General features: G+C 40.4%; 1 protein-coding gene across 1 annotated transcript in view; it reads left to right on the top strand.

Annotated features, from left to right (window-relative positions):
• Nucleotides 1-6865: 6865 nt before the first annotated feature.
• The window catches only part of CDH5 (cadherin 5), a 57484-nt gene continuing 44624 nt past the window's right edge, over nucleotides 6866-19725 (top strand). Inside the window, exon 1 of the mRNA XM_084644978.1 lies at nucleotides 6866-7104. The gene's annotated coding sequence lies outside the window, so the exon portion shown is untranslated. The remainder of the gene's footprint in view (nucleotides 7105-19725) is intronic.

Raw genomic sequence — 19725 nt, 5'->3', positions numbered from 1 at the left:
CAGAGTAGCAGCCATGTTAGTCTGTATTTGCAAAAAGAAAAGGAGTACTTGTGGTACCTTAGAGATGAACAAATTTGAGTATAAGCTTTCGTGAGTCGATGCATGCATCCGATGAAGTGAGCTGTAGCTCACGAAAGCTTATGCTCAAATAAATTTCAGAGTAGCAGCTGTGTTAGTCTGTATCCGCAAAAAGAAAAAGGAGTACTTGTGGCACCTTAGAGACAAATAAATAAATAAATGTGTTAGTCTATAAGGTGCCACAAGTACTCCTGTTCTTTTTTTAGATTCTTATTGTCACTCTGCAGTAAGGTAGAGTTTCATTTGATAGCTCATTCTGACAATGCTACTATGAGTCAGAGTCGAATATAAATCCACTTTTCTAACAAAAAAACTGTTTCTTCCTGTCATTTATAAACAAGGAAATAGGACAATTTGCCTGGTAGGACTCTGCCCCAGTGAATTTTTTAGTGTCAAATTCTGCAGGCCTTAGTCTGTATGCAGCCAGAACTCTCAGATATAATAAGTCAGTGGCAAGCTTTCCTGATAAGTGTGTGTAGGATTTGGCCCTTAATTTGGGATCTAGGTAATCAAATACAGATGTCACCACTGCAGTAGCCCAAACTGAAGACATTACTGAGACTATTATTTTACACATACCGATGTCGGCTTCCATTAGCCTGCTGAGCTGATGTTTCTTCACATTTTCTACAAACCTTACATCACAAATACGTCCAGCATTACATTCCTCTGTTTAACAAATCTCACTATAGGAGGCTGAAGTCAGACCTGCTCCAAGATATAAACATCAATCGGTGACAGAGGGAAACAGCTAGTAAATGGAAATGACTGATAGCACTGCAGAGCCCTGATTAAAAGTCCCAGAAATAACAACAAAACTTTTTACCAACATTAAACCTGCCATATTGCACATTAATTGTTATTTTTAACCATAAATTATGTTGCTGTCGGAGAGGACTCAGACAGCTGTCACATGCCATTGTGCCCCATTTAAAATGTGAGGAATTTTACAATGATTATGTAAGCTTTTCAAATTAGTAGTTTAGGGATTATTTGTGTAACTGGTGCAAAGCTGTCTCTCCATAATTCTTAGCTAGTCTTAAAAATACTGACACAAATATCACAGCTGTGATTAAATGTCAACTTCTGGCACAGCTTCACTTACACAGTACCTTGTGGGTAAGTTTTATGAGGACAATGTACTTAGGGTGACCAGATGTCCCGATTTTATAGGGACAGTCCCGATTTTGGGGGGCTTTTTCTTATATAGGCACCTATTACTCCCCACTCCCTGTCCTGATTTTTTACACTTGCCATCTGGTCACCCTAAGTGTACTGGCCCTGGTCTTCATGTTATGTTACAAGACATACAGTGGGAACAAATTATGGGTATACTGCTCAAATGTAAAGCTCCAGCCAAAGGGAGTCAAATTATTACAGCAAGTGTTTATGATTAATGAATCCGCAATTGCTATAATATTGGTTTCTATCATTCCAATAGCTGTCATGGTAAATGATTTCATTTCATAAATTAAATAAGACACTCAGAATATGTGGGGGCATCTAACTTGAAGGACTAAACTCCCTCTTATCAAAAAGCAGACTTGATTCCATTGATGTCAGCAGAATTTCTCCTGCTTCACCTCGCCGCGAATTTGGCCCTAAAACTACAGTTCACAGGAATGTTACCAGCAATGTTTAAGAGACAAGTCAGATGAGATAGAAAGCAACCCAAATCAAGAACTAAAATGAAAATTAAAAACAAAACAAGATACCGCACAAAAAGTCATTTACTGAGATGTAAACTCCACATTTCTCAGGGGGAACAATAAGAAGAAGCAACTTTAAAAGTATGAACATTATGGGCCAAATTGTGTTCAGTTATGGAGTAACTCTGAATTTACATTAGTGTAACAGAGAGAATTGGGCTCTCCGTATGGAAGCATGTGAAGTAATGCGGCTATCAGTGTTGATGGAGACTGTAATAGCAAAGACTGAGGCAACAGTCCTATCAGGAGTTAAAACCTGGCATAATATATTGCACTGTACGGTGAATTTCACACCACTGTGCTGGCTACAAAAATGAGGACTTAGAGTTTCAAGTTACCAGCTCTTCAGGGCAGGGACTCTGTACTTCGCTGTGGCTATGTCTTTGCTGGTGCTAGGGATGCGACTCCCAGCTCAGGTAGACATACTCGTACTAGCTCTTATTAAGCTAGCCTGCTAAAAATAGTGGCATAGTCACAGTAACACTGGCAGCACCAAGTGTCAGCAGAGAATAGCCACCCCCGGTACGTGCCCATACAGTCCAGGCACTTGGAGTCACTAGGCTGTTCCACTGCTTGCTGCTGTCCATGCCACCATGACTACACTACTATTTTTGCGTGCCAGCATGATGAGAATGAGGCGAGAGCATACCTGCCCCAGCTATGAATCACAGCCCCAGCTCGAACCGTAAACAGAGCCTGTGTTTGTACAGTGTCTAGTGAGGCCCCACTATGAGTTGGCCTTTAGGCACTATCACAATAAAACGTGATTCATAATAAACTAAACAACCTGCCCAGTACTTTAAACATAAAATATAATCTTGCAAATTTAAAAAAAAGACAATATACTGATTCAGATTTCATATTGGTTTTACACCGGTGTAATGCCATTGATTTTGATCAATTTACATTTACGGAAGTGAGCGCAGAAGCAGATTGACTGTATTTACCATATGAAATTGTAGGTCAATTACAGGCCACAGAAATGCGTTATTCTCATTAATAAAAGAAAACCCCTATATACTTATTAGGATTCATGCAAATGTCAAGGTTAAACAGTGCTGGATGAGACTGACAAATCTCTACAATAAAGCTAGAATTTTATCCAGTCCAGTAAAAAGACTGTTTAAAAACTGAACTTTACAAAAGTAAATTGTTCAGCTCATCTGCGTCTACTTCAACATCTCTAACATAAGGAGGATTCTGAAACCTTAGCTTGTGATAGAAAGAGGTGCTGCTCTGAACCAGATGGCACTAAACTGACTGTGCTACTCAAAAACAGCATGCAGAGCAGCTGCTGAACATCCAAGGGGCAAAGACTCGGAAGGGAACAAAGCTGTCAGGGTGAAATAGCTGGGTACAGTTAACTGAAAAATGTGTTGTGGAATAAATGTTGAAGAGATATGTCATCAGTGGAAAAGGCTGAATGCTCCTTGAGGTAGAAGAGATTTACAGATGCAGACACACCAAACTACCATGGGTCCTATGTGAATAGTTCAGCATCTTTTGCAGGCTCGACGTCTGCATCCTCTGAGTCCTTCCATTTCCTAAGGAACATTAATTCTCCTTCACTCTGCATGGAGCTCATTTCTCGCTGAGGATTCCATGCGTTGTCTGCACATTCCCATCCACTTCCAGAAATTTTTCTATTTAAACACAGATGTCTAAATTTTTAAGCTTGTGTGCTTAAAGTTAGGCACCTAAATAAAAACATACCTACCAAATGTAATTTTGGATTGTATTAATGGAGGCATATCATGCAAATCACAAGAGGCGATAGGACAGCTCTACTTGGTTGGTTAGGTGTCAGCTGCAGTAGTGTGTCAGCTGTATAGAAAGGATGTAGAGAAACTACAAAGAATCCAGAGGTGAGCGACAAAGATGATCAAAGAGATGGAAAGCAAGCCATATGAGCAAAAGCTGAAGGAACTGGGTATGTTTAGTTTGGAAAAGAGGGGGGAGGAACATGATAGCAGTCTTCAAATATTTGAAAGGCTGCCATAAAAAAGATGGAGAAAAATTGTTTGCTCTTGCCACAGAGGGCAGGACAAGAGGCAATCGGTTCACAGTACAGCATAGCAGATTTAGATAAAATCACAGGAAATAATTCCTAACTGTAAGAACAGTACGACAATAGGACAGACTGCCTGTGGAAGTTACGGGAGCTCCATCACTGGAGGTTTTGAAGAGGAGGCTGGATAGCTATCTGCCTGGGATGGTTTAGACGCAACAAATCCTGATCTTGGCAGGGAGTTAGTCTAGATGACCCTTGTGGTCCCTTCTAAACCTATTGTTCTATGATTCTACCAACATCTTTGGACAAAACACAGTACCTTTTAGATTTGCATACAATTACATTAATTTGTAAGCAGCCAGTCAGCAGAGCACTTCCCCATAGACTAGTAGATTTACCCTGCAGGCCTATAGAAGAGGTGGAAAAAAAACAGTCTAAGGGAAAACCATCATGCCAGCTGTTCTTGGAACAGGGATCTGATTTTGAGCTTACATTACTGTCAGCATGAGCTGCAAGTGTTCAGCACCTTTGAAAACCAGACCACTTTTATTTAGGTGCCCTATTTAAAATCTATGTTGTCCAGAAAGCACAAGAGTGAGAAAGGCTGGGTTCAAATTGGTGAAGAGTATGCCTGAAAGGTTAGGAGATTTGTTTCTATTTGGATAAGTATCCAAAGATGGGTTGTTTATCCTAAAATATCCAATCTTACATTACCTCATAATCATCTCTTAAATCCTATAGGATTCAGCAGAAGTGAAACCTATACAGTGAGAAAAGGGTCTATGGAAATTTAATAAGGTTCTAATACTTTAAAAACTGATAGAAAAATAGTATTTCTTGGTTTTGTTTTCCCCCCCCCCCACCTTTCAGAACTCTGAAGCAGACAATTCTCCATTAAGTTCTATAGGATCCAAAGGAAAAGATTGGTCTGCTGTCCCAGGATACGCATCGGAAGAAAAGGCAAAGGAAACAAGTTCTACAAGACCTAGACAAATTGTCACTGTGGGACTCCTCCAGTGCCCACTAAAGCAGGGGTTCTCAGACTGGGGTAGTGACCCCTCAGGGGGTCTCAAGTGGTTACTGACATCCCCAAGCCTGATTAAAATTAACCCCCCCCCCATTTTTAATTTATAAGGGGGGGGGGAATCACACTCAGAGGCTTGCTGTGTGAAAGAGGTCACCAATACAAAAAGTTTGAAAACCACTGCAGTAAAGGCCATGGAAAGATTCCCATTGATTTCTAGAGGCTGTGGATCAGGCCCTATATGACTGGTCCTTAAAGGGATAGAAGTAGATGATTATTGTGTGGATTTGGTGAGACCTGGACTAGAAATGACCTGTAAAGAAGACATGAGCATTTTTGAAAGCAAGGGGCATGAAGGACTATCTTATCCCCCATCCTTTGTTATACTGATGGCACCAAAGATGATTCTGTCAGTCAAACAAATTTAGAGTTATTTACAAAAATAAACAATATCTAGCATTGTCATCTGCTCTGGGTACCAGAGCCTATTGCTTAAGCTGCATCCTCAGCTGATGACTGTTTTCCAGTGAACGGCAGTTAACATCCTCCCCCGCCCCCTTCTCTCAGCAATGAAATAGAAATTGCTTATTTTCTTATGAGGAAACCTAATTGTAATCAGTCTCCTTAAAGAAGACTTTGAAAAATGTCCCCTCATTAGCTGCTTAACCTTCCTGAATAATTAATGTATCAAAATTTTAAAAGAGCTATTCGTCTTTGCTGCTGCATGTCATAAAAATGTGAAATAATGTAACCAAAGCTTAGTCTTCTAGAAAACTGGAAAAATCAATCCCATTACCTTTGCTAAATTGTGATGAAGAATAGGGGTGAGAGCATATTTCACTGCAGGATGTTATTATTTAAAGTCTTCTATAAAATATGTTGCACGTTTGGCTAAATTTATTATAACATATCTGTAAGACCTCAACAATTGGTCTCTTTTTTCATCTCACGCTTCTCAGAGTGTCTCCTGAATTATTTAATAAAGTAATTCCCCTCTGGCTTGTAGGGTAAAAGAAATAGTGGGTCTACATTTTTTCTTTGGTTTTAGGGTAGGAGGAGAAATTTAAGTATATGTTGCTGTCCCAGAACAGAGCACCAATATTCTATATGAGTTCTAGGAGGGCCCATCTACTCATCACATTGAACTACCTTAAGTTTCATGGGTGCAATGCCCATTAGAGTCACTGTGGCCTGAATCTGGGAAACTCCCATTGGGCTGCAACAGAGGAACAAATCAGGTCCACTAGCATAACTCAAACCACTTACTTGGAATGTTTAACTTTTCCCCTTCCCTCTCCCCTAAATATTCCTCTGCTTTAAAAATTCAAATGCAATTTGGGCAACAATTTAATTCAACAGTTTTCCCTTTAGAGTTTTCTGGCCTGACTCTTTACTGCCTTGCAACTAAATCAGAATGGCAGCATTTTTGCGCCCTTCTTGTACAGGTGGAAATGAATATACAAAGTGCAAAGGAGAATCAGGCCCTAAATTGGAGACGTGCAACCAAATTCTGCTCTCAGTTGTAAATCCAGTTACTTTAAATCTACATCACTGTTGCCAAGAACAGAATTTGTCCCAGGTTTCTTTCCCACAATTTCATTATACTTCAATCTACTACGTATTTTTTCATACCACTAGCAAAGGTTGACTCATCGATTTTTGGGAAGTAGTGGAACTTTATGGGAACTCCCATATGATGGATGTGAGCTTCAGTCTTTGTTGTTTCTGGTGTAAAAACCCGATGGCTAGGACTCACCAAAATGCTGAAAAATCCTGTTCCGCCTGAACACAAAACATTTGAAAATAAACCATACTGACCATAGTGATCAAACATTCAAATAGTAATCTAAATGTTCATTCTGGATTTATTTTTTACACTGTTTAGTACTTGATATATTAAGCACCAGCGCTGGCTTTGTATTTCTGTTAGAGTCCATTTCCCTTTATTCAGCTACTTATTTGTTGCTCCCTCTGAAAAGGTAAGTATAGTAATAACAAGTCTAAGTTTATCTGGTTTCCTCCACTCCTTTCTCTCACTGGCATTAGTAAGGCTTGGAACAATAACAGGATGCAGGGATGGAGGATGGGAAAAGGCTGACTCCCAGCTGGGGAACCTTGGAGACTGGAAAGCTGAACACTCCCAGTATTGCTTAATGAAATGAAAACTGATTTTTTGTTATTGTTCTTCACTCTGGGTAGTGCTGTGTAGATTTCTGGATACTGTTGATTTAGTTTGCCTAACTTGGGATAAAACTGAAGCTTCACTGACTCATGTGAATCAGGTAAGGGACAATGGGCTGGTGTTGCTCTCTGCAGGTTAATTTCCAGGGCTTTATTCCCTATTTAATTGCTTTGATTTTTGTTTAAAGTTCTGAGACGGGCTATTTACTTAATATTCTGTGCATCAGACATCTTCGCAGCATCCTCGGATCGGATACTGCTGTCACTTGGGCATAGTTCTATTGACGTGGTAATTTACACTGGTGTGAGAAGAAAGTCAGGCTCTCTGAGGCTACAGCAAAATGCTTCCACACTATAAGGAATGCTTAGACATTAAGAAATGGATCTTTTTGTACCTCTGGTTCACACTGCAAACTGAGATACCAGGGTATGCAGCCACTGGACTTTTACAATGAGACATAACAACAAGATCAATACTATAAAATGTACCTGGGGACCTTTCAGTTGCAGTGCAGACAGTAACAGGCTTACTATTTTGTCATTGGAAAAATGTACATGTTATATCTCGCTTCCTTTATACATAAATACATTGGATCAAGGTTGCAGAGGCCCGTGGTATTTTTTTCTTTCTTAAAATTATGAAAGGAATTTTAGCGCTACTGGACTAAGAACCAAAGGGTTAGGGTTCTCATCTTCCAAGGCAGCCACTATGCAGATCTCACATAGCTGGAACTACATTTATGTAAAGACTAGGGGTAACGTTTTCAAAAGCATGCAAGTGATTTAAAGCCTCAGTCCCATTTTCAAAAGTGACTCAGACACTTAGGAACCTAAGTCTCCATTGACTTTCAATGAGATTTTGGGGCCTAAGTGCCTGGGCCACTTTTGAAAATGGGATTCAGGTGCTTTTGAAAATTTTACCCTTGATCTTCCAAGTTCCAGTTAACAGTACCTAGACCTTACAACTGTCTATTGGTCTGGAAGTAGAAATCTCTGGCTCTCAGCTGTCCAAACTTACTTATTTTTCCGGTAAGTTACTTCACGGAGAAAGCCTTGAAACAAGCAAACTGCTAACAGGGCTTTTATGCTGTTATAACTATAATGTTTCACGTAGCAGGTCCCTCAGCTAACAGGTTTTCCACACAACTTTCAAAGACACAAATGTTTATGAAGAAGAGAGGAGTTGATGCATCTTTGTTTCTGTTGGAATTATATTTTGTAGTGGTGGGATTGTCGGGCAGACAATATCTTACTGTGCAGTGTGCCGTGCTGTAATGAAATGAAAGAAAAATATGGAATAGGTTACTTTTGTGAAGACACCTGAACAGTTTTCAGTCATTAAGAGTATTAAAATTGTGGTATTTGTTATAGGACCAGATGCAGGGCTCAGTGCTCAAGATGCTTAAGCAGAAATAGATTCACTTAAACAGTTAATGGTTTTGAAGATATTTGCCAAAAGAATATATGTTTGCCTCATATCCTGCTTTTGTTGAAGTAGAATAGAGTAATTGAAAACAGGATATGGGTAAAGGGACTTGTGTAGTTTCTGCCTTACACATGCATATGATGATAATTTTTGATGAACTAGGCTATAAAAATATAAAAAAATATTTCAAAGAAAAATTCTTCCTTTTTCCAGTGAAAAATAGGAATTTTTTTTCTGTTTCTTGTCTGGCTTTAAAACAATTAGTGCTTTCTGGCTGGAGAAGAGGATGGTTATTGCTGGTGGTTGGGTTTTTAAAAAGGTTTAATCTATAATTTTTTAATCCATTTGTACTTCATTTTGGTTTCTGAGGTAAGAGTATCCACATTCCAGATCACTTTGGAGTTTAATTTAGACAGGTCCAAACTCTAATGGCAAATGGGGAAAAAGTCTTTCCGACTTATTTCATGAGATGTGTAAAATGGGAATATTTTGTGATGGAGAAAAACATTTTAAAGGTTTACAAAGTACTTTCCAATCTTCATCCAGTATGTTTAAAATTAGATGAACCCCTACTGCTCAGCACACATGTTGGAAGGATTAGTTTCCTTCTTGCACTGTTGTGTGTCAGAGTGATTATTTGTGCAAACTGGCGATGTGCCCAAGAGCCAGGGGAGTGGGAGGATAGGAGGGGAATTTGCAAGACACAAAAGGCAGACAGACACCCAAGCCACACTGATTTTCACTGTGAGCTGGATACTTATCTCCTACTTGTACCTTTGAAAATCCTCTCAAGAATTTTAATTTATATCTGGATTCCCAACAGACCTTGGCTACACTCAAATCCAAGGATATGGGTGTGGCCCACTACAAAGATAGCAGCTGTTTGCTAAACTCAACTCTGGATTTAGATTTCAAACACCTACAACATTTTGGAGCGATCCAGTCTGGGGGGGGAATTGATTTAGTGTCACGATTATTACAAACACCAAAACACAGGGAGCCAACATACTGCCAGTCACAAGCAAACATGGTGATCTGAAGCCACCATGTCACCTGCTGCGGGCAGCTCCACGGCTCTGGGATCCATTCTCAGAAATACTGCTGTGAAATTGGTAACCATGGCATCATTCCTTTTCATGTTTTGAGCTGCATAAAACTCAACATAATTCACTTATCAGGGGTTTTCATTAACATTTTATTTGGTTTCAACCTCTCTCAAGTTCACAACCCAAGTTCTGCTTTGAGTTTGGAGTTTGTTCAAATCCCCAACAAACTCCATCAAAAATGCCAAGTTTTCCATTAAAGGCCACAACTTCATTGCAAAAACATAAATTGGCCCATTCACTGACCTTATGTTTACTCAAAAATAATGTGAGCTTTAAATATACCTTTTAGTGAACTTGATCTGAATTTCAAGTTCGTAACAAAGCATAAATTCAGGCAAATTTTGAGAGATGTGTGGTTTTGTTGCACACATTTTGCACAGTTCTAACTACAACACACCTCAAGAATATATTACTGCCTCCGGGAGCTCATTGTACTGCATGAAATATCAGTATGGCAGGCAGAGATGGTATTTTGGGCCTGAACCTCTGAAGTGTTGAGCTTGGGAAGTACTCCAACACCTTACAGAACCAGACCCTGTGTAAGTGCAAATTCCATGAAACTCATGAAGTCAGTGAGCTAGAAAGATATTTTAGATATAGATACACACACACACACACACACACACACGTTTTGTCCTGTGGCTGATTCTGCTGAAAGGCAGTAGCTGTTGTTCTATGCCCATTTCAGGCACCTCCTGAACTTAGAGTAACAGCTGTGTTAGTCTGTATTCGCAAAAAGAAAAGGAGTACTTGTGGCACCTTAGAGACTAACCAATTTATTTGAGCATAAGCTTTCGTGAGCTACAGCTCACTTCATCGGATGCATACTGTGGAAAGTGTAGAAGATTTTTTTATATACACACAAAGCATGAAAAAATACCTCCTCTCACCCCACTCTCCTGCTGCTAATAGCTTATCTAAAGTGATCACTCTCCTTACAATGTGTATGATAATCAAGTTGGGCCATTTCCAGCACAAATCCAGGTTTTCTTACACACACACCCCCACACACACACACCCCACTCTCCTGCTGGGTTTGTGGGGGAGGGGGGGAGGAGTGTGAGAAAACCTGGATTTGTGCTGGAAATGGCCCAACTTGATTATCATACACATTGTAAGGAGAGTGATCACTTTAGATAAGCTATTAGCAGCAGGAGAGTGGGGTGGGAGGAGGTATTTTTTCATGCTTTGTGTGTATATAAAAAAATCTTCTACACTTTCCACAGTATGCATCCGATGAAGAGAGCTGTAGCTCACGAAAGCTTATGCTCAAATAAATTGGTTAGTCTCTAAGGTGCCACAAGTACTCCTTTTCTCCTGAACTTAGTATGCCCTGGTTTATATGGGACTTACTATAATTTATATGAAAAATAATTTGGGAAAAAGAGTTAACTTTCAGCAATCAGGCTGTTGAGTCACTTCAATTCACATCTGAGTTTCATAACTCTTGAAAACAGTAGCTGCACTAAGGAACAAAGGCACATAAAGATCAAGGATATAATTTCCCTTAGGTATAGTTTATTTCTGGCTTTCTATTTTTTTCCTACCTGTCTGTCTGTGATAGTGTAAAACTACAGTCATTCAGTCATCTGGCAATTAACCTTTCTAGCAAAGCAATACTGCCAGCCCAAACATTTGAGCAGTCTTTTTCTCAGCACAGATATATTTGTGTGGCCAAGTAAGCAAATGCTCTTGAAGGTTAGGACCATCAGGTAAAAGTATTACTAAATATTACATTTGGAAGTATGGAAACACTGAGCTTGCAGTGAAAAACCTGCTATTTCAGAGGGAGGGAAAAGCATGGTCACCTGAGATGCACTTCAGACACCATATAAAGTCAGCTCTTTCCCAGGCCGATAGAGACCAGGAGTATCATGCTGTATTAGCACCAGGGTCTCAAGTGGGAAGGATGGTTGCAAAGCCACACTCCAGTTAGAGATGGGCCAAAAACAGAATCTGATCCCATTTGAATTTCAGGTAGGAGTTGGTATCTAAACCCTCTCGTACAGTTTTTGTTCTAGATCAGATCCAAAACCTAAACCTTTAAATCCATAATAAGCTTTTTATTTATTTTTTTATTTTATTAAGAAAAGCTTACTAAAAAAACAAAACAAACTATTCTTCGACCCATCACCCTCCAGTCTCTCCCCCACAAAATAACTTTTGTCCTTCCCTCAACACAGTGAGCCCAAGACACGCTCCTTGCATCTTCCCCACACACCCCTCCTGAGATCAGACCCGCCCTGTGAAAAAATCTCCATCCCCTTTGCACATGCAGAGTTTAGAATAGCAGCTCCTGATATCACAGGAAGCTCACCAGGCTATAAAGTCGTGGTGTCTGCACAGCAACCATTGGCTCTTTATCTCTGGTCCAGTGAGGCTGGGGAAGGGCATTCCTGCTCCACATGGTATTTGGAGGAGGGGCTTGATTTCACCTTTCATAGAATCCTAGAATATCAGGGTTGGAAGGGACCTCAGGACATCATCTAGTCCAACCCCCTGCTCAAAGCAGGACCAATCCCCAATTAAATCATCCCAGCTACCATGGCTCTCTTCTGCCTCGCACCATGCTACCCACTTTCAGCTTGTGCTTTGAAAATGTTCTAGGAGCACAAAGGACACCCTCTAATCTATGTGTAGGCCTGTGATTTCTGCTCAGATAGTTTGTTGGCCTGATCATGCTCTCAGTGAAGACCATGGAGAATTTACCATTAATTGCCATGGGAGCAGGAGCGGGCCCTGTATGAATGAACAGACTTCATACAACGATTAATCTCCTCTGGGGCAAAGATTCAGAATTAGCCATTCCATTCTGTTTGTGCTGCCACTCCCCCTTAGAACTCAGCCTGCATTCAGAGGAGGACATCCTCTATGCTACATTAGCATCTTATAGAAGGGTGTCATGGTCATCTCCCAGATTCATAAGATTTGTTTTAAAGTCCACTCAAAGTAAATGAAATTTTATCTGAAAATGCCAATTTACTTAAACAACATTTTGGGGTTAGTCTGAAGTACTCAATATTTATTACTAATAAGATATGAGGTTCACTTTATTTCTATCTGTTTTTAGGGAAAACAGTTTTTATATGACAGTAATGTCAAAATTATAACTATGACCAACTGATGTGTTCTCGGCTTTACGCTACTGTGGTATCTAGGGGCCCAAACTTGCAATGAATAGATACACTTTCTGTGATTCACTAATTTGACTGGTATTTTATCTTCCTTATAAAAGGTCAACAAATGCCACTGCCTATACAGGCAGCCAGCATAGGGTTAATATACCTCTAAACACTACAAAACAAAGACTCGTCCAATACGGAAATGAGTAGAAGGGGAGGAAATCTTATGTAGTTTCCCTTTGGGAAGGCAACTAAACCATTACAATGTTGCACGGAACAAAAAGATACAGTAGCTCTGTACCCTTGTGGCCAGAATTGCCACAAGAGTTTGCTAGTATCTTTGGATTAGTACAGGTCCATCTTCCAGTAACGGTACTAAAGATGACTAAAATCTCTAGGAGGAGGAATTGAGTAAGTTTTCCGTCATAAAACGCTGCCTCATTTCCCTTGTGCTGACCTAACTTAGAGAGGTTGCGAGTTGTTCCCCTTTCCCTATATGGTCTCATCTTTGATTTTTCTAAATCAAGACAAATGCTTCAGTTACATAAGAAATTTATAACTAAAAGACCGGGCTAGGGCTTAAACACTTACCACATATTCTCACTTTAATCAAAGGTAGTAACAATTACCTCCTAATCATAAGAAATACAGCTACCAATCTTTCAGAGTCAGAGAGCAAACCCACCTTCTGAACAAAATCAAGCCACAAAACTTGGATTTGGGTCTAAATCTGAATAAGAACTTTACAGATGCTGGGGCTGTTTGAGGTCTCAAGCTGTAGAAGTGGCACAGCAGCAGTGGCTGGTGTTCCAGCTGTGGAGAAGGCGGGAGACCTCCATCCTGTTTCCCAGCGTGGGCAAGGCCTCTTTGGGTATGTCTACCCCCATGAGCAGAATATGCAGCAGAGAGTCTCAGAGTCCAGGTCTACAGACTTAGGCTCATGGGTCTTGCCCTATGACACTAAAAACAGCTGTGTAGACGCTTGGGCTGGAGCTCAGGCTCTGAAGTCCACCCCATTCCCTAGCAACAAATATATGGCCACTTGAACTGCAGTACAATGTAAGCTGGTATCGCCATATCCAACCATTCAAAAATTAGTCAGGCAACAAAAAAGAATGAAATTGACTTGAAATCAAAGTCACAAAACATTTTTTTAAAATTACTTTTTGCCTCCTGACTCTTGAGCCTTTAGGCTTCTCATTTCAAGCTTTTCTCTACCACCATGAGAGTGAAAAACTTGCTTTTCCCAAAAAAGAGAGAGATTCTTACAAAACAACATGACTCCAGGAGCTGGGGCTTTAAGAAAAAATGACAAGACTCACAATAAAAGCACAAGAGTTTCAAAATGGGTAATACAAAACAGACGTGTCATTCATAACATTATTTCACAATGCACAGTGGTCACAACAATAGAAAGGGTACTGGAAGAGGTGGTAAATATAGGTGGGGGACCAGGAAGGTCTGAAGGGTTAAGTAGGCATTGTCTGGGGAACTAGTTGACTAGCTCCAGGAAGTAGAGAAGAGATGGACATTTGAGTTGAATGTTTAAAAGGGAAAGATTACAGAGTGGTTATGCACTCAACAAAATACACTGCAGATCCACATTCTCCATACATTGTAGCCCCCTTCCTCAAAAGATATTTATGTATGTGTGATAAGAAGTCTTTAATATTTCCTTTTCTAATCATAACATAATGAATGTAGTTATCTATGAGTATCGACATATAAACAAGGGCTCTAATAGCTGCATGACAGACTCACCATCCCAGAATGTCCCTTGTCTTGAGGCCCAGCATTGCAGTACTTCCGCCTCCTCTTGTCCTCAGGGCTCCTGTGATCTGGTGTGGTGACTTGGTCCTCCAGCCAAGTCACACCATAGTTCCTTTCCAGGGTATCAATGTCCCGCATCAGTCTCCCGTGACACTAGTTATCAATATAATATTTTGCCCCTCCACGGCTCCTCTTCAAGCCCATTCTTCTTCCAGAGTAGTGGGCTCCCAGACTCCTTCCCAGCAAAACTCAAACCTGAAATGGAACCAGACATAACTTCAGCCACTCTGCCCATCCCAGGTCTCAGCTTGCAGTTCTGGGTTCTCCCCAGCTCCCTGCACCTCTTCTGGAGCATCACCCCACAGGACTGCCTGCCTGTGGCCTTTTCCCTTTATCAGTGCCCATCACAGGAATTCCGTCCACTCCAGAAGCTTCTCAGTCCCTCTCCCAACTTTGGCCCTTTGCCAGAGCTCCCTTGTTGGGAGAGGATCCCAAGGTCTATTCTCTCCCTGGGCCTCCTGTCTCCTAGGTGTCTTAGAATCACAGGACTGGAAGGGACCTCAAGAAGTCATCTAGTACAGTCCCCTGCACTCAAGGCAGGACTGTTCTAGACCATCCCTGACAGGTGTTTGTCTAACCTGCTCTTAAAATTCTCCAATGATGGAGCTCTCACAACCTCCCTAGGCGCTTAACTACCCTGACAGGAAGTTTTTCCTAATATCCTACCTAAGTCTCACTTGATGCAATTTAAGTCCGTTGCTTCATGTCCTATCCTCAGAGGTTAAGGCGAACAATGTTTCTTCCTCCTTCTTGTAACAGCCTTTGATGTACTTGAAAACTAGTATCATGTCCCCTCTCAGTCTTCTCTTTTCCAGACTAAACAAACCCAATTTTTTTTCAATCTTCCCTCATAGGTCATGTTTTCTAGACCTTTAAATCATTTTTGTTGTTCAGCTCTGGACTTTCTCCAATTTGTCCACATCTTTCCTGAAATGTGGCACCTAGAACTGGACACAATACTCCAGCTGAGGCCTAATCAGCATGGAGTAGAGCAGAAGAATTACTTACTTACTTACTTGTGTCTTGCTTACAACACTCCTGCTAATACATCCCGGAAGGATATTTGCTTTTTTTGCAACAATGTTATACTATTGACTCATATTTAGCTTGTGATCCATTAAGACCCCCAGATCCCTTTCTGCAGTACTCTTTCCAAGGCAGTCATTTCCCATTTCATATGTATGCAACTGATTGTTCCTTCCAAAGTGGAGTACTTTGCATTTATCTGTATTGAATTTCATGCTATTTACTTCAGACCATTATCTCCAGTTTGTCCAGATCATTTTTAATATCAATTCTATCCTCCAAAGCACTTGCAGCCCCTCCCAGCTTGGTACTGTCCACAAACTTCTAAGTGTACTCTCTATGCCATATCTAAATTGTTGAAGATATTGAACAGAATCAGAGCCAGAACTGATTGCTGCGGGACCCCACTCGATATACCATTCCCGCTTGCCTGTGAATCACTGACAACTACTCTCTGGGAATGGTTTTCCAACCAGTTATGCACCCACCTTATAGTAGCTCCATCTAGGCTGTATTTCTCTAGTTTGTTTATGAGACTGTCATGCAAGACAGTATCAAAAGCCTTACTAAAGTCAAGATATATCACATCTACTGCTTCCTCCCTATCCACAAGGCTCGTTATCCAGTCAAAGAAAGCTATCAAGTTGATTTGACATGATTTGTTCTTGACAAATCCATGCTGACTGTTACTTTATCACCTTATTATCTTCTAGGTGTTTGAAAATTGATTACTTAATTATTTGCTCCATAATCTCTCTGGGTACTGAAGTTAAGATGACTGGTCTGTAATTCCCTAGGTTGTCCTTATTTCCCTTTTTATAGATTGGCACTATATTTTCCACCATTGTGCTGAGTTGCTCCCTGTACAAAGAAGGCCTAGCTATGTCTTCTAAGGAATTGTACCTATTATTCCCTACAGGTGCCCTTAGGTGGGCTAACTGAGCCTTCAGGCTTCCATTAACCTTTTTGCTGCCAGTGTGGCATGTATGCATCCTATCACAAGCTGATGCAGTTTTAACTGCAGTCTGAGAAAACAAAACTTCAGCGCTTTTGTGTAATAAATATTGGTTATTGTGGACCATACACCGTATTTGCACTGGGGGGAATATTATGTTTCTATTCACTAAGCCTTTGTCGAATGAATGAGTTAAAATTTTATCTGCTGTAAAGACAGCTTCCTTAAAGTTTTTATTTTTAAAAACATGTGATAATTACTGTACACAAGTCTTGAAGTGTTGAGATTTTTTCCTTGCTCAAGAACATAGTTGGCATTTCACACTAAAAACTGTGCTAGGAAGCCTCTGCACCACTCAGGGCTGTCTCCATTTGGAAACAGGAGGAGCAATAAAAGCTTTGCAATACATTTCATTCTGTTGTACTCTATATAGGTTCCTTTACATTATTATAATTGTGCAGAGTGGACCTTATTCTGCTTTGGCTTATACAAACTCTTAACATTCAGGAACAACTCTAGCTAATATTTAACACCTCGATACACAGCAGAATTAACCAGGGGAAGGCACAAAACTTAGATCATTTCCAAAACACACCCTAAATTCACTGCAGCAAGAACAGAAAATAGTTTGCAATATTTTGGCTGGGGTCCTTATGAATAGCAGCCTAGCCAGATATAGATCTTTATTATTTATAACACAAGCTTTACTAAAATTATCCTGCCACATCATGGAAAAAGTCATCCCTCACGATTACAGTAGTCTCAGAGTTAAATTTCATGGCTATTGTATTGACAATGAGGCCTTTGGCAGGAAGGTTGTATAAAGGAAAATAAAGATGGTCAATGTTTACAGATTCTACTGGACAGAATCTCAATCCAACTCCCAGTCTTAATGAACTAGAACCTTTGTAAAGGTTTAGATATGTCAGCATACACCTTCCTAATTAATCAACAAGCCTTAGGGACTGCTGTGCATTTCTGATAGGGAAACACCAGAATCAGTAAGATTATCAGGGAAAAACCTGCACCCAGCAGATAGAACAGAGACCCACTAGGCCCCATATAAATGCTTTCCCCAAAACAGAAGGATTTTTAAAGGTTTCCCAAGTCACTGCATTTTGCAGGTCATAAGCAGCTGGAGATCCTGATTGAGGGGACTTGCAGGAAGTCAGCTAGTAATCCAATGCCATGATTAAGAGAGATGTACTTAGGAGCAAGGGCTATCATTAGGGAGAAGGAAAGGAAAAGGCTCTAATTGTTTCAGAATTTTTAAGTACCAGCCTTCAGGAAATACATCCAAACCAAAGCAACTCTCCAAATGAGATGAGGCCTTCTTCACGGATCAGTGAACCTAAATTGCCAGATCATCATCTCTAACTACCTCTTCTGTTTGGAGCATATAGCGGATAACATATCCCTTGCAATTTTGCTCCCTCTCACTAGGTCACTGTCATATTTTTCTACATCTGTCCTTGTCCAATAAGTTACTAGCATTTTGCCTAACAATACCTTTTCTTACCTTATTACTTCTCATGAAGGATTCATCAGGAGAACATTACTTACTTTCTGTTTTTAGAGTGCATTGAATACAGCTCTTTTGTTCCAGAATGATCTAATAAGATGGGTGGAGGTGCAGAGTAATCTGACCGTGAAAACACAGCCTGGAGTTTGATGGCATTTGGCCACTGTCATCAAAACGCTTGTGGTCAAAATGTAAATCTTGTGTCGCTTGTTACTTTTTTCCTACAATATTTTCCAAGCCAAGAAATCACATCAGTCACAGGTCCCTTGCACTTGCTGATTTTAAAAATGGAATCCTTTGAATCAACAAAATACAAATTGCTATATCACAGTATGAATAATATAGAGCACTAAGTGAAAGTATTCTGTATCAGAAACAAAAGTTCTGCTGATCTGTTTAATTATATGTGCATTAGCAAAGTATTCTGTTACTTTCTCCAGAGTCCCTTCTACTCTCAGGTGTTTGCGGCCCATTCCTGGGAGCCATGGATGCAGATCAGAGAATAGAATTTTTTAGCGATTCCTTGGTCATGCTACTAACTCCATGCAAGTTGTCATAATCCTCTGTTTGTGACATTACATTCATTACTACAAAATGAAGGGTGATGTCACAAATATAAAATAATGACCACTGTGGGCTGGTGCTATGCTAAGTAGTAAACTTCAAAATGTTCAGCAACTGGGTTCAGTCTCAGCACATGATGCAGAGCCTAACCTTCTTAGGTCCCTCTTCTCCCTCCCTGTGACCCCCACCACTCCTTCACACACTCTTCTCTACTCTCCTTCCAAAACAGATAGATTTTTCTCTCGGCTTTACTCCCTCTTCCTAGCCAGTACTCCCCTTCAGGAGCCTTCAGTATCTTTCTTCAGCATACTCATGCAGCATCCTTTGTGCAAATAGATTTGCATGTGAAGTTAAGGGCTGCATGCAGCAGGGAAACCCTGCACCATTTTCAATAATAAGGCTTGCTCCACCCTTTAGAGTGTTCTAATCCAATTTGCAGATCACTTCAGGGAAAGCTGCTGGAATAAGGTGTTATGATATATCATTCAAGAGCTTATAAGGAACAAGAACTCTTAGTCAGTGCCAAAACAAATGTACATAGAATACTGCAGGCACTATACCTGTTCAGCCCGCAATGGGTTTTCACCAGTTCCCAAGTGTCTCCCTAGTCTTTATGATGACAAATAACATTATCCTGGAAACTGGGCAAGGACATCATTGATTCTGCACCTGGCATGATACATGATCTGCATACTGAGAGAGTGAAATGATGTGAGATTCCTCAGACTCACCTCATTATGCAGTGGTGCACTAATAGCCTTTTGTGTGCGTTCATCTCTTGGGACAGATGGAAAGCCAGCAGTCTCATAAAATCTGGTGAATTGCTTACTAGTCATGCTGAGATTCTCAAATAAAATGAAAACAGTCGTCCACTTTAATGACAGCTACATTGCATAACTGATGTGCGGAGAAGTGGGTGAGACTGGTTAATGCCACTACTGTCCATTTTTGTGATTTGAAATTCTTTAATTGCCTGCATGATACATGTGTCACTCTTACCATAGTAAACAACGCCTCACTTCTCTGTGACAGCATTAATTCCCTTTGGGCCATTCAAATGATTTCTAGAAATGTTAGTTTACCTAGTCTCTGGGGTGCATGCCCCTGCAAAGTCTAGGGAAAGAGTCTAGTTCAATGAATAAAACACACACCATTCCATTTCCTTCATGTT

Source organism: Lepidochelys olivacea, assembly GCF_965140295.1.
Source record: "Lepidochelys olivacea isolate rLepOli2 genome assembly, chromosome: 12".
Lineage (NCBI taxonomy): Eukaryota > Metazoa > Chordata > Testudines > Cheloniidae > Lepidochelys > Lepidochelys olivacea.
This window is presented reverse-complemented; position numbering and strand designations above follow the sequence as displayed.